Below are 6,421 nucleotides of genomic sequence, written 5' to 3' on the forward strand. Positions count from 1 at the left end.
AGTAGCTCAAGGAGGCGTCACTGCGTTCGGACAAATCCATATACGCTACACCACATCTGCCAAGCAGATACCTGACCAGCAGCGTAACCCAACGCGCTTAGTCAGGCCTTGAGAAAAAAAAAAAAGAAAAAAAAAAGGGGGGGGGGGGGAATAAATAATAGATAAATACATAGAAAATAACTACTACCACTGCTAATATGTATAAGGCGCAAAAACGTGATGAAGTCAACTATAAGCGTACATAAATAATATTAATAATTATGATATTTAAAAAAGTAGTAGTAGTAATAATAATAATAAGAAGAAGAAGAAGAAGAAGAAGAAGAAAACAAAAGGTTAATAAGCACATACAATAAACATGAAGAAACAGTTCATCCTCATCCATTTACCACAGACGTAACTTTTCCGAAAGGAACAGCAAACAGAAGAAACAAGTGCTTTTAGTGTTAACAATATTCTTTTGTTTTGTTTTTCTAGAAAGCAATGAGTGAAATTTCATGGGCAGTTTCTATAATATTTAGGAAAATACTTTTGTCTGTCACTTTCAACAATTAGGACACACAAACAAATAGTGAAACTCATCAGCAATGTCGTTTGCGGAACATTTATCACAGGTTCTTTCGTTTCTTGGTAAATTGTTGAAGCGCTGACTATTAATTAACAGGCAAAGCATTATCGGTTGTCCTAAACTTAACTAACTGGACAACACTGTTATTTGGTAACACAGTAAGCATCGTGACCAAAATTTGGCTTAAACATTCTATAATTAATATACATAGTATCATTATCTATAATTATGTCTATACCAATCTTGCAAGAACTGATCTTTTAAAAAACATTTTAGCTTCTCTTTGAACCAAGCGGGATGTTCTACAAGACTGTGTTGCTTTAAGCAGAAACTACTTAACCCTTTTACCGCCAGTCAATTTAGAGTATAAAATTCCCTTGTGGTATAAACACAGAAAAGACAGTTGCTAAGAATAGCTGGGGATTCCCCCTGCGGTGTATAGAAAATATGGCCTATCCTACCACCGAACATTAAGAGCAGTAGGTTTATGGATAACAGACCAATGAATGGTCACATTTCAGTGACATGGTTCCTCTACCACGACTGTGCATAAATGCGAGCTTGGCGGTGAAAGGGTTAATCCAATTTCATTCAAGATATTGTGAATACATTTAAGCTGTTGGTTCTGGTGTATGTTTGTGATGTATAAATTGAAGAGACATTTGTAAACAAATAGCTGTGAAGTACCTAGATTAGTAACAAGCTTAAACCAAAACGAAAGCATTCTGGTTTTTACAGATACAAACACAGACAGCTTACCAGTTTCACCAAGTACTATGTAAGACGGGGTGGACTGTCTAATTTTCAGAACTAATATGTAGATTTTCAGTTGCATTTTTTCCACAGTACCAGAAATATAGAAACCTCAAATTTCACAACCATATGTAAGTACAGGAAGAATTGTTTTTATCAAATAAGTCGATAATTACATCAACAGGGAGCTTTAATTGAGAAGAAGTGCAAACGTTGGTCTCTAGTCACGGTCGTATAAGCCTCGCTGGGCAATATGTATTCTCTTATTGTATTGTTGCACGAAGACTGTTGGTTTGGTCTTTTAATCATAAAATGCAGACAACTTGTGTTCACTGCAACTACATAGTACATAGATTCCCAAGATCATTCGTGTTGAATACATACACATCATCACCAACTATCATTTTGTGTTCAATACATACACATGCATCTTCAACCCAATACTTGTGTTCAATACATATTCAATACTTGTGTTACACACATGATACATTCATGCCTACACACACAAAATCACACACATACATACTGAGGTACACACACACACACACACACACACACACACACACACACACACACACACACACACACACACACACACACACACACACACAAACACGTGCATCTCAGCTGAGATCGTAAAAATGGCGGATGGAAAAACTTCTTCTTCGTTCATGAGCTGCAACTGCCACGTTCACTTGTATGTACACGAGTGGGCTTTTACGTGTATGGCCGTTTTTAACCCCGCCATGTAGGCAGCCATACTCCGTTTTCGGGGGGGGGGGGGGGGGGGGGGGGGGGGGCGTGCATGCTGGAATATGATCATGTTTCCATAACCCACCGAATGCTGACATGGAAAGCAAGATGGCGTACTGGCGCTGAAACATAGACAGCAGTGCCAATAAGAGGTTTGTGGGAAGTTAAGTGTTCTACTTCTAGTCGCACTCTAAAGGTAGGACTACCTTGAAGAAATGATAAACATAAGATAATCTGTTAAAAAAAAAAAAAAACTAAAATAGTTGACGAGGAAAAATAAATAAATAAATAAAGGAATATGGTTCACAATAAAAAGCAAGATGGAAGTTTCAACGTCGATACGCGTTTTTTTGGTGTAAAAATAAAATAATAATAATAATAATGGTGTTTACATAGCGCTGAATCTTGTGCAGAGACAAATCAAAGCGCTTTCGCACCAGTCATTCACACGCATGCATAACTCTAAAACTGGAGAAACTGAAGACAAGGAAGAGGCAGGGAAGGGAGGCAATCTTGGGAAGAGAAAAAGAAAGAAAAGTCTTTATTGGTATGATGGTACAAAGTAAAGGCGATGCACACACACACACACACACACACACACACACACACACACACACACACACACACACACACACACACACACACACAAAACCAACGAAGAAAAAACGCACAGACCTAATTATGCCAAGGTTTGTCACGGACCAAAATGTGTCAAAAATCTATGTTCCAAACAGAAAATTACGAATTTACAAAAAAAAACGTCAAAATATGTCACAAATCAAACTATGAAAATCACAGACTTAAGATACATCAAAATACATCAGAAAAAAAATGAAAATGCACTGACATTTATTTTATTGTTGAACAGAAATCGTCATATGGGTCACAAGCCTGGTGTACAGATTCAATTCATGGTTCTTTTTGGTTAGCAGATATTCAGCTTAGTTTCAGTTTCAGTTTCAGTAGCTCAAGGAGGCGTCACTGCGTTCGGACAAATCCATATACGCTACACCACATCTGCCAGGCAGATGCCTGACCAGCAGCGTAACCCAACGCGCTTAATCAGGCCTTGAGAGAAAAAAGGGGATAAATAAATAATAGATAAATACATTAAAAAAACGTACAGCTAATAATAATAATATGTATAAGGAGCATAAATTTGATGAAGTAAACTTTTAGCGTACATAAATAGATAAATAAATAAATAAATAAATAAATAAATATTCAGCTTGATTCAGAGCTAGTAAAAAAAAAAAAATAAACACCCCCCCCCCCCCCCCCCCCCCCCCCCCGCTCACACACACACAAAACGGGTATTTACCATGGTAAAAAGTGGTCACACTGATGATAATCATGTCAATGACTTTAGGGTAAAAATTACACACACACACACACACACACACACACACACACACACACACACACACACAAAAGAGAAAAAAAGAACAAATATAAAATAAAATAGATAGCACCAGCCAATTCCCTATAGATGGTAAAAACTGAGATCACAATTAAATGATTCGTGGACCACATAGCAGAAACAAAAAAAAAGGAAACAAATAAATAAGAAAATAAATAGATAGATGAATAATGAATGACTAAATAGATGAATAAATAAACAGAAGAAGATAACACACACACACACACACACACACACACACACACACACACGCCTGTTTATTAGGTACAGATCCTGGTGTTTTGATTGATTTTTGTTGAAGACAAGAAAAAAATGAATAAAGGAAGAAAAAGAAAACGATAATAAAAAACACTCATACGTTCACATATTTCATTGAAAAATTCTTCCTAAAACTCGGTCGACTGTGAATACAAGAGAGTTAAAATAGCTATACTCAGTTTTTTGGGGTTTTTTTGTTTTGTTTTGTTTTGGATTTAGCCATATTGCTGTATCTTTAAATGCCCGTTTAAGGTTTTCGTGACGAAAAGATACTAATCAAAATTCGGATTCACACACACACACACACACACACACACACACACACACATGCCTGTTTATTAGGTACAGATCCTGGTGTTTTGATTCATTTTTGTTGAAGATAGGTGGGGAAAAATTTAAAAAAGGAAAAAAAAAACAACAACCCACAAAACCACAAAACCCTAATACGTTCACATATTTCATTGAAAACTTCTTCCTAAAACTCGATCATCATGAATACAAGAGGGTTAAAATAGCTAGCACATCCTATACTCGGTTTGTTTGAGTGTATTGTTGTATCTGTAAATGCCCGTGACAAAAAAAGTACTATTCGATTTCGGATTCACACAGACACAGACAAACACAAACACACAGACACAGACACAGATCATGGTGTTTTGATTCATTTTTGGTTGAAGACAGGTGGGAAAAAATGAAAAAAATGAAGAAAAAGAAAACAAACACAAAAACATAACACGTTCACATAATTCATTGAAAACTTCTTTCCTAAAACTCGATCGACTGTGAATACGAGAGAGTTAAAATAGCTAGCACATCCTATACTCGGTTCGTTTGAGTGTATTGCTGTGTCTGTAAATGCCCTTGACAACAACAAAAAAAGTACTATTCGATTTCGGATTCACACAGACACAGATACAGACACAGATCATGGTGTTTTGATTCATTTTTGTTGAAGACAAGAAAAAATGAATAAAGGAAGAAAAAGAAAACGATAATAAAAAACACTCATACGTTCACATATTTCTTTGAAAAATTCTTTCTAAAACTCGGTCGACTGTGAATACAAGAGAGTTAAAATAGCTATACTCGGTTGTTGTTTTTTTTGTTGTTTTTTTGTGTTTTGTTTTTTAGCCATATTGCTGTATCTTTAAATGCCTGTTTAAGGTTTTCGTGACGAAAAGATACTAATCAAAATTCGGATTCACACACACACACACACACACACACACACACACACACACACACACACACACACACACACACACACACACACACACGCCTGTTTATTAGGTACAGATCCTGGTGTTTTGATTCATTTTTGTTGAAGCAGGTGGGGAAAAATGAAAAAAAAAAAAAAAGAAGAAAAAGAAAACAAACACAAAACCCTAATACGTTCACATAATATTTCATTGAAAAAATCTTCCTAAAACTCGATCGACTGTGAATACAAGAGAGTTAAAATAGCTAGCACATCCTATACTCGGTTCGTTTGAGTGTATTGCTGTGTCTGTAAATGCCCTTGACAACAACAAAAAAAGTACTATTCGATTTCGGATTCACACAGACACAGACAAACACAAACACAGACACAGATACAGATCATGGTGTTTTGATTCATTTTTGTTGAATACAAGAAAAAATGAATAAAGGAAGAAAAAGAAAACGATAATAAAAAAAACACTCATACGTTCACATATTTCATTGAAAAATTCTTCCTAAAACTCGGTCGACCGTGAATACAAGAGAGTTAAAATAGCTATACTCGGTTTTGTTTGTTTTTTTGGGGGGGGGTTTTGGGTTTTTTTAGCCATATTGCTGTATCTTTAAATGCCTGTTTAAGGTTTTCGTGGCGAAAAGATACCAATCAAAATTGGGATTCACACACACACACACACACACACACACACACACACACACACACACACACACACACACACACACACACACACACACACACACACACACACACACACACACACACCTGTTTATTAGGTACAGATCCTGGTGTTTTGATTCATTTTTGTTGAAGCAGGTGGGGAAAAATGAAAAAATAAAAAAAGAAGAAAAAGAAAATAAACACAAAACCCTAATACGTTCACATAATATTTCATTGAAAAAATCTTCCTAAAATACGATCGACTGTGAATACAAGCGGGTTAAAATAGCTAGCACATCCCATACTCGGTTCGAGTGAGTGGGAAAAAAAAAGTACTATTCGATTTCGGATTCACACAGACACAGACAAACACAGACACAGACACAGACACAGATAGAGATCATTGTGTTTTGATTCATTTTTGTTGAAGATAGGTGGGAAAAAATGAAAAAAAGGAAGAAAAATAAACAAACAAACACAAAACCCTAATACGTTCACATATTTCATTGAAAACTTCTTCCTAAAACTCGATCGACTGTGAATACAAGAGAGTTAAAATAGCTAGCACATCCTATACTCGATTTGTTTGAGTGTATTGTTGTGTCTGTAAATGCCCGTGACAAAAAAAAAAGTACTATTCGATTTCGGATTCACACAGACACAGACAAACACAGATACAGACACAGATCATGGTGTTTTGATTCATTTTTGATGAAGACAAGAAAAAAATGAATAAAGGAAGAAAAAGAAAACGATAATAAAAAACACTCATACGTTCACATATTTCATTGAA

This window comes from Babylonia areolata, chromosome 33 (assembly GCF_041734735.1).
Source record: "Babylonia areolata isolate BAREFJ2019XMU chromosome 33, ASM4173473v1, whole genome shotgun sequence".
Lineage (NCBI taxonomy): Eukaryota > Metazoa > Mollusca > Gastropoda > Neogastropoda > Buccinidae > Babylonia > Babylonia areolata.